This window comes from Sorex fumeus, unplaced genomic scaffold, assembly GCF_029834395.1.
Source record: "Sorex fumeus unplaced genomic scaffold, SorFum_2.1 ptg000236l, whole genome shotgun sequence".
Classification (NCBI taxonomy): Eukaryota; Metazoa; Chordata; class Mammalia; order Eulipotyphla; family Soricidae; genus Sorex; species Sorex fumeus.
This window is the reverse complement of record NW_026606293.1, coordinates 1,021,126-1,031,180: the sequence shown is the minus strand read 5'-3', so window position 1 is coordinate 1,031,180 and position 10,055 is coordinate 1,021,126. Positions and strand designations below refer to the sequence as shown.

General features: G+C 42.8%; 1 pseudogene; it reads right to left on the bottom strand.

Annotated features, from left to right (window-relative positions):
- Positions 1-2,977: 2,977 nt before the first annotated feature.
- On the bottom strand, positions 2,978-3,663 carry LOC130018085 (elongation factor 1-beta-like; annotated as a pseudogene).
- Between the last annotated feature and the right edge of the window lie 6,392 nt (positions 3,664-10,055).

Genomic DNA, 10,055 nt, shown 5'->3' with positions numbered 1-10,055 from the left:
GATTGTACCCATCACAGTGCTCCCGAGTCACTCCCATTACTTTGTCTGTCTGTAACCTCTTCTATGCTCTCTTCCCCAACCAATTTGTAAGGTCTCATCCTGCTTAGACACTGAAGCTGTACTGTAAGTTAATATTGTCTTTCTCCTCTCCTTATGTCTTTTGAGCAGTTAACCTTAATGCAATGTCCTTTTGTATAGATACAGGAAGACAATTAATTACTATGCTCCGTAACTTAGGAATTGATTGGCTTTGAATGTTATTCACTCCTGGGCATCTGCCTTCTCAACTTAAGCCTCAGTTGCCCTACTTCCTAGCACCCCAAGGGCAGGGTCCCGACGTGGGACTGGATGGAACCAGGGCAAGCCGGTAAGTTATGTGCTACCCTGGCATCGTGATGGGCCAGGCCAAGGTGCCACGATTCTTAACTATAAGTTAAGAGTTTGATCATAGGCAAATGATGTCATGATCCAAAAGTAACGACGAGACTAGGGCCCTGCTGCTAGGAATAGGAAAGATATCTGGCCTGAGCACTGCAGTCTGAGATCGAGATGGTCTTAGGAGAGCAATTCTATAAGCTCAAAGTATTTCTTACTGTGTCCATACAAAATGATTAATATTATGTATGCTTATATATTGGTTGGACAAGGAGAGGAGAAACACGTCCTAGAAGCAGTTTCCTGTGTGTCCTGACTAGCTTGGATGAGACTGCTTTTTTGGAGATGTAGATTCCAAGCTCTAGCAGACTGGTCTTTGTTGTGCTAATCTAAGTGCTTGTAGCTTGTGAAAAGGTGAGGCCAGGATTACTGGCCTGGGGGTGTAAGGAAACAATGTATGTTTGCTGCCTCAGTGTTCTTTCTGTAACTCCTTTTGATGACATCATTATATTGCGCCCTTCAGAGGTACTATGATCTATATAAGGGAGATTTCAGGGCTCTCTGGGGGACACGTGCATCAGAGAACCTGGGAAGATGGGGCTGAGGACAGAAGCGGAGAGAACAAAGGCGCACGTGCTCGAGGATTCCTGAGGCCTCCATGACATACATCTCTTCCATGTAATAAACGGCTACTAAGACCAACTAGCTTGGCCTCGTTCCTTCCTTCACCTGACCATCGCCATCGACCTCCCTGGAGTGGGGAAGCGGCCAGACCGCCGGCCGTTTTATTTTTTGTGTGTTTACACAAGGACAGACTCCCACTCCAGAGCAGAGGCCATAGACAGGGAGCCAAAGAAGGAGAAGCCCAAACAGGAACACAGGTCTTTAAGTAGGAGGGAGGAAAGGGAAGAAAAGAACAGGGATAGGAACAGAAATCAAAGATCAGATATGCAAGTTCGCTGGCAGGCACAAGGAGCGTTCTGAATGGCATGGTCGAAGGAGTAGGAGTAGGAGCAGTGATAAATCCCACAGGTATCAAAGATCCTGGCACTCCCGGGATTGGCGATCCCCCACTTCCAGAGACTACAGGCATCACTGAGACTGCAGCCAATTGAGTTGCTTCGTAGAATAGGACATGGAATGGTGTGTTCTTGTGTGCGTGTGTGTGTGTGTGTGTGTGTGTGTGTGTGTGTTGGGTCCCACTAGGAGCTACTCATGACTTACTCCTAGCTCTGTGCTCAGGGGTCAATCCTGGCAGGGCTCAGGACCATATGAGGTTCTGGGGACTCAACTTAGGGCAGCTGCATGGAAGAGGATCACCCTGTCCACCGAACTGTCTCTCTGGCCCCAGATTTGAACTGTTCTAAGAAGCAGTTTTTAGAAAGCAAAACCAATTATTTCTCTCTTTTGATATGTAAAATCTTTTGAAGCTCAATTATTTTATTCGCTTGTGTATCAATCCTTGAGAGAGATATACTTCCTAAAGTCTGATATCCTTACTTTTTTTGGGCGGGGAAGGCAGGTAACACCTGGCGATGCTTAGTGATTCCTTCTGGCTCTGCACTCAGATATTACTCTTGGCAGTGCTTGGGAGACCATATTGGATGCCATGGAGACTGAACGCAGGTTAGCTATGTGCAGTTCCTATGCCTGACCTGCTTTTTTATCTCTCCATTTCCTGATATCCTTAATTTTTTATGCACAGTTTGTTGTCCTTGGGAATATATTTGCCATTAATCAGATTACATGTGCTAAAAATGGTTCATATATAGATCCAAGAACCTATACCCCCCCAAGTAGGGTGAAAAATATTTAAGAAATGGGAAAATAGGTGTTCTTGATTTTTCATCTGTGTTTGATGACTTTCCATCTGGCAGATAAAACCATAGAGATGTGTGACTTAATTCGGGTTAAGTAGCATGACATAGATACAATAATGAAGCTGTTAGTCTCTTCTGTGCATATTGAGATGTGCCTTTTCCTGAATCATTTTGTTGTTGATACATTCCCACATATTTTCCTTGCAGTTTATTTTTATTGAGAAATTGACACAACAAAATTCACCTCGTACAAAAATGTAGTTTTTCAAAATTGCCTTAAAATTGGTTTGAAATACTGTGAAGGTTCTCCTGTTAGCTTCAGACCTTTGTATGTATATAATTGTCACAACATCCACCACCAAGTTTTGGGTGCTATCCCACCACCAAAAAGACCCCAGCTGGTTCCTTCCACTACCTACTCCTTCTCTCAGAGAGTCACCATTGTATTCCTTCAGTCTAGCAAGTTTGTTATTTTCTTTCCTTTTTACTTTTTTGGTGAAGCAAGAGAGTTTTATTATTTTTTAAAACTTAAAATAATTGTTTTTTTTTTTTTTTTGGTAAGACCCGGTGAAGCTCAAGGGTTGCTGCTAGCTCTACCCTCAGTAATTATTCCTTGCTGTACTCGGGAACCACATGGGATTCTGGGGGTAGAATGCAGGTTGGTCCTGTGCAAGGCAAATGCTTCACTCACCGTTCTGCTGTCCCGGCCCTGAAGCAATTTAGTTTTGTTGTTTTTGTTGTTCCTGCAAGCCTTTATTGAAGAGCCGTGATCCATAATGGATTTAGATCTCATTGAAAGCAGCCACATCCATGGACTGCACCTAGTACTCAAAAGCAGTGATCTGCTCCTCCAGCATATCTGTTCCAACTTTATCATCTTCAACCACACACTGTATTTGAAGTTTGCTAATTACGTATCCTACTGGTACTAGTTTGGTAGAGCCCCAAACCAAGCCATCTGCTTGAATGCTTCTGATGCACTCCTCTAATTTTGCCATCTCTGTTTCATCTTCCCAAGGCTTCACATCTAGTAAGATGGAAGACTTGGCAACAAGTTCAGTTTTTTTGGCTTTCTTTGATTCATACTGTGCAAGGCGTTCTTCTCTTAGATTCTTTGCTTCTTCGCTCCCCTCATCCTCATCAGATCCAAAGAGATTAATGTCGTCATCATCTTTACTGTCCCCAGCTCCACTTCCCGTGGTGTCTTCCACATTAGCAGGGCCACATTTGCCCAGAGCTTTCTTCACCCCTAGCAGACTGGCCTTCTCCTTCTCGAAGGACTTGATGTGGTTGTACCAGCGAAGGGCATGATACAAGGGGGTGGGCCTGTGACCTCCTCAAACACCGCCACGTTGGCCTGTGACGACACGTACCCCTCGATGTAGCTTTTGTCCGCCAGGTAATCTTTGAGCACCTGGAGGCCTGCGGGAGTCTTCTGAACTCCAAATCCCATGGCGCTTGGCTGCTGCTGCTGGGGCGAGTCTGCCGAGGGAAAGGGTGACGCGGAGCGAGGAGGCAAGAAACGCTCGCCTCTAAGAGGCAGGAAAAAAAGGGCAAAGGAATTTAGTTCTAATTAAAACTTGAAAATCTGTGAGGACAGAGAAAGGAAGAAATGTGTGTTCGGGAGAAAACACAGGATTCTCCAGAGTAGAAAAAGGCAAGTAAAGAACACAGAAGCAAGTGGTATGCATGTTTAAGTGAGTACACGGGCTTAAAGAGCAAGCCAATTTTGTTATTTCTTCGGGGTGTACTTTCTTTAGTAATGCATACTCCAAATGAGTAAATAGTGATGATTGTCTTTAACTTCCAGACTTGGTCTATTCCATTTTGTCCAGAATGACATTTTATCTTTTAAAATGACAGAATAGTATTCCAGTGTCAGTATGCTCTTGCTTCTTTGGCTAGTCATATGTGGATGGGCATTTAGGTGAATTCCTATCTTTTCCCTATTTTGAATATGATATAATCAAAAAGGGGTGTAAATGTCTCTAGATAAGTGTTTTTTATGTCAGATGACTGCCCAGGAGTTTTTTTTTTTCCAGAAGTGATTTTGTTGTGTCAAAGAATTTCTTTTCTTGTTTTGTATTTTAGGCCATATCTAGCTCTGTTCAGGGCTTACTTTTGGCTTTCTACTCAGGAATCACTCCTGGCAGGTTTGGGGTAACATATGCTTTTCAGGGGACCAAACCCGGTTCGGCTGCGTGCAAGGCACAGCAGCTACTTGAATACTCTTTCCAATCATTGAGTGTTAACCATTATTTTGCGTCACACCTGCGGATCAAAGGGGTTACTCCTGGATTTGCACTAGGGAATTCCACCTGGCGGTGCACAGGGGATTATATGGGATGCTGGGAATCTTACCCGGGTTGACTGATTGCAAGGAGAATGCCCTCCCCGCTGTGCTATAATGCTCCAGCACCGAGAATTAACCATTTTATTGGTAACATTAGTGGCATTTAGTCAATTCATAGTGTTGTGAAAGCACCACTTCTGTCTAGTTCAAAGTATTTTAATCTGCCCTTAATAAAACCCTGTACCCATTAAGCTATGTCTCCTCATGCCTTCCTTGCTCTTCCAAATTCACCCATCTGTTTTCCATTTCTATGAGTTTGTCCATTCTAAGTGACATCCTATAACCATTAACCTTTTGTGTCATTTTTTATTTCAGTTAGGATAATGTTTTTGAGGTATATGGTATGAAAGAAGGATGTGGTGTCATTTTGGGTTAAGTGGAGCATAGTTATCTTAGCGGCATTTGCTGAGGAGCCTTTCTTTGGCCTAACTTCATGAATTCCTCTCCTTTGTAATAGACTCAGACAGAGCCTCTGACTCTGAGGGTTGATATCTGGGCTCTGAATTCAGAATTCCATGGGTCTGAAAGTTCCATCATTTATTTAAGTTTGGAATTGTATTTAAACACTGATTTATAACGTAGCCCGTCCCAACACTGAGAAAGCCTGTTGATTTTGGTCACAAAGACCTGCACACCTGAACTTTCAGCAGGTTTATTTCTGGGTAAGTCTCGGTTCTGAGATAGTGGAGTCTGACCAGATGCATGACTGCGACTTTGCAGTTGGGGAGTGAGCAGCAGCCAGGGCTCAGTTTGGGCGGGCCCTGGGCTGGCCCCTGAGGCCTCAGCTATGCATGGATGATAGAAGGAGTTTGGGCAGCTGCTTGGTCTCTTTCAAGATTTTGAGTCTCTGGAGCAAGAACAATAGATGAGCCTACATGGTACGGTGCGTGGTTCCTGGGTGTGACTGCCAGAGCTTCCAGAAGTACAGGGAGGTAAGGGAGGTAGCCCATTCCGAGTCAAGATTTCAGTCACAAAAACTTGCATACTTGAATTTTCAGCAAGTTGGTTTCTGACTAAGTCTCAATCCTGAAACAGTGGGGTCCACCCAGAGAGAAAGCAGTGTGGGAGTAAGAACCTTCTGGGACTCTGTTTGGGCCTTTCCTGGCCTGGCTTGCCGACCTTGGAGAAAGTTCTCTTGCATTCATAGGGTTTCTCTCCTTTGTGAATCTTCTCAAGTTCAGTGAGGTTTGATTTCATGAATCAGCTTTTCCTACATTTCATACTCTAAGGGTTTGTTCTCTTTGTGCAATATGTTGTGTATAGGGAGACCTGATTTGTTGTAAAAAGGTTTTATCCATTCTTGATATTCATAGGCTTTCTCCCCTGCATGAATTATGTCGAGTGAGGAACAATTTTATCGAAAAATTTTCTTACTTTCTTTACAATTCATAGGGTTTCTCACGTGTGTGAATTCCATATTGTTTAATGAGATATGATTATAATGAGAAAGTTTTCCCGTTTCCTTTCCATTCACAGGTTTTCTCTGTGAATTTCGTTCCTATTCAGTTAGGTATGATTTGAAAGGAAAGTTTTCCTACATTCATAGGGTCTCCTGTGTAAATCCTCTCATGGTTAGTGAGGTTTGATTTCAATGAGAATTTTTTCCTACATTTACAGGGTTTCTCTCGTGTGAATCCTGTTATGTTCAATCAGTAATGACTTAATGGAGACAGATTTCTTCCTGCATTCACTGCATTCGTAGGGTTTATCTCATGTGAATTCCTTATGTTCAATCAGACATCACTTCTACGAGAAAGATCTTCTACATTCAATACATGAACAAGGTGTCTCTCTTGTTTGAGTCCTCTCATGTTGAATGAGAGATGATTTCACTATGAATGTTTTCCTACATTGTTTATGTACATAGGGTTTCTCTCCTGTGTGCGTTCTTTCATGTTGAATTAGGTCTGGCTTCCTTGAGAAATTTTTTCTACATTGTTTTTATTTGTAGTGTTTCTTTCCAGAGAGTCTCTGTTTTGAGTTATCTATCATCCATGGCTCTACTCCTTATTTCATGTTTACTTTTTCATGGCTCTACTCTTTGCTTCAACTTGTTGATTGCTTCAGGTGTGATGACAGAAAGTCCCAATGACTCCAGGTCCTGTAGTTTTCCAGCATCACGTCACCGAACAGGGTCCTCTGCTCATCAGCCAGGCAGGAACTGCCAGTCTTTGCACGTAACGTTCACAGGCTCCTCCACAAAGAGCACCGTCCCCAAAGGTGTTTTCATAGGTATCTCTTAGAAATTCCGTGAGCTCTTGAAGTAGAGTTGAGGAAGATTGGGAAAACTGGCATGGCTGGCTCCTGTATCTTAAGTCTTATGTTTATGGTTTGGACAGAAGTCTGCATAATTTCATGAGCATGCCAAGTTAGAATCTTTCCTTCCTGTACCTGCTGTCTGTGCTCTTCTGCTGCTTTACAACCTGTGTTTGATACTAAGATCCTCCTTCACGTCACAATGAATTTAAGTGAAGCAGCGATTTTGGCCCAGGATGATCCTGGAAGCAGCAAGTTCTGGTGGATAGCGTCATTTGGAATTTTGAAGGGCTCTGCAGGAAATCTTTTGAATGCTTTGGACAGACTAGAAGAATTGTGCCACTCCTTGAACACCAGGGTTTTCTTCCCTAGTGATCCTGATAGGGAAAGTGTATCCCTTGAGCTCTGCCCCTCATTTTTGTTTCATTTTAAATCTTAATGATTTTACCCGAGATCTCGTGCTGGGAGTTAGGTCAATTGTCAAAACTCTTGGAAAAACACCACTTTTGACTACATTGGTTGAGGTCACTGCAGTATATCTGGACTTAGTGGTGCCCTGTTCCAGAAAGCAGCTGCAATCTGTAAACAGTGAGATCCGAATTTCAAAAGGAGTGTTAGAGAGATCAGGTCTTTTGGTGTATGTATATTCCTAGGTTTGTAGATAAGACTTCTTTAGAGGAGGACCGTGGCCTAGGCAATAAAGTAGCAGGGTTCAGGGTATTACATGAATTTAAGGTGAAAACTGGATATTCTGAAAGAGGACATAACATTGAAGAAGCAACAATCTATCATGCAAAAAATGTGTGTCTTGGTTTTAAAGAGTAGTGTTAATTGATGAGAGATGTGGATTATTCATGCCTGTCCCCAACCTCAGTTATTCGCCTATGTAAAAAAGCTGTGGCAGCTACTGCTCTTAAAGCACTTGGCCATCCTGCTGCACCTGGCTCTAGATTCTTGCTTGAATATCCCGTTGGTCTTTTTCTGGGACCTAATGACTGGGTTAAATCTCCAGATGCTATGCCTAACTTTTGGAGCCAAACATTAAAGCGCTTGTGCAGCTGTGGCAAAGGTAAAGCTGGGGCTCACGTTTAAGCCCACATTGGGGCCAGAAAGGCAGTTCTCCGTTCTGATCTACAAAAGAAGAGGAATGTCCTTGGCATCCCTCAGACTTTCACGTAGGGCTTTATTGCACTGTAGAATCAATGGTTCAGTCCACACTGTGAGGCTTGAAGGTGCTTCTAGGTTGTAGGCATCGAAGCGTCAATATAGCATGGAAAGTCTGGTTCTAAGGTTCTCGTCGAGGGGACCCGAACAACTCCCAGGTGTTTCACCTGTTACTGGTTGAGCTAGGCCTTGTTTCTTAGGATTTCATATCCCCAAAGCTAAAAAATTAGAGGAGTTTGCACAGTTTTTGTTATCCTTATTGTGTAGGGGAACAGATGAACAGATTATGCACACACTGAACAGGTTTTACCTTTGTAAGAGTACATCCTCTGGATCATGACCCAGAGCACGTGCACATAGAAGAGCATGGTTCCAAAAACCCTGAGGAAATAGACCTAAAAAAATGAGGTTGTTTCCCCACATCCCACTTTAAAGGTAATACGTGTTGCGAGTCTTCTATTCTCTGAATGCGCAAAGAAGGATTTTTTTGATCTACTTCTGTCAACCAGAATGTGGACGGAGAAATGTTTCCCAATATACAGTAGGGATTTGGGAGTGTAGGGTAAATTGGAATAAGAGGTTCCTAGGGTGCTCTTAAGTTACTTTTGTACCATCCTTCGTTGCGCATCAGATTTGCTTTCTGCCACGTTTGGAGAAGTACATAGGGGCTCAGGTGTTTTAAAAGACCAACCAGCAGCTCAGATTTTGTCTCTGATTGGTTACAATCCTGCCCTCACTTGCAGTTTTAGGAAATAGTGGTGTCAGTCTGAAGGTGATTGAGGTCCTTTAATTGACTACACAGTGTGGAATGTGTCAAGGTTCTCTGTGGGTTACTTGCTGCCTAAAGAGCAGGGTCATCTTGCATCATGTGATCCTTCTGCTGAATGAACACGACTTCTAATAGTACTTGGTACCATTAATAGTGGTAAGCAAGAGGGACTGATGCCTTTAAATCTTAAGGATGTCTCTGCACAAATATTATATGGGAAGACATTCATTACCAAAGAAGGAATGTCTAAAAATGATCACACCACAGAGAGCGTAGAGGGTGGGTATGGTATGTTAGTTACATAACTGACTGTGGCCACAAGAAGTTGACCAATTTTGAGAGATAAGGGTCCCCAAATAGGACTCTAAAATAGAGCAGATCCTTTTTGTACTCAGAAGAAACTTGATAATCTTACCTGCTACTTCCAATATTACCGTAGGTTCTTCTGTAATATATTTTAAAATTTGGAGGAGGTTGGGAGGTAGTCCCAGCGGTGCTCAGGGCTGACTTAAAAATTTTTTTATAAAGTTCACAATTTATTACACTCAATGTTCAAACACCAATCCCACCACTATTACACCTTTCCAGCACCACCCAATCTGGCCCCAAAAGCAGGTCTTATATTTCATTTTCATTTTATTTCATTTCATCATCCTGTTATTCGTCGATTGCCTCGAGCAGGCCCCAGTAACGTCTCTTTCATCCTAGCCCTGAGACTATATTCAAAGCTATTTAGGAGAATGAGACCCATCATTGTTACTGGTATTTGGCATACTTGGTGCGCCACGGGGAGTTTGCCAGACTCTGCCCTGTGGGCAGGCTACATTCGATAGCCTGCAAGTTTGTCCAAAGTAGGAATAAGACAATAAGATGTCATAAAAAAAAAGACCTTAACAGGTCTTATATTATTTTGCATTATTTCTTATGAAAAAGCCTCTAAAATGATCCAAAAAGTTTCCTTAGAGGAAAGTGTGTGAAGCTTGTTGAACCTCACAATAGAGTTGTTAAGCCCTTGTGTAACAACAGGTAATTAACACGTTGTTACAGGCCAAGCCTTGTGTGATTTAATTGGTTGTCTTCTACTTTACACCCCATCTGATGTGGTGTGCTATTCCTGGTACATCAGTGGTGTAGAGTATGGGTTGTTGCTCCAGGAATTTTACAATTTTAAATAGGGTGATACAGCTGGAGTTAAATGTTTAACCTTATGGTGGCTTTGAGGTCTGGAGCATCTCTGCAGCTTGTTGCTCTCTTCTAAGATTTGTGAGTCTCTGGCTCATGGACTTCAGTGAACTTTTATGGCCCCAGAGGCAGTTCA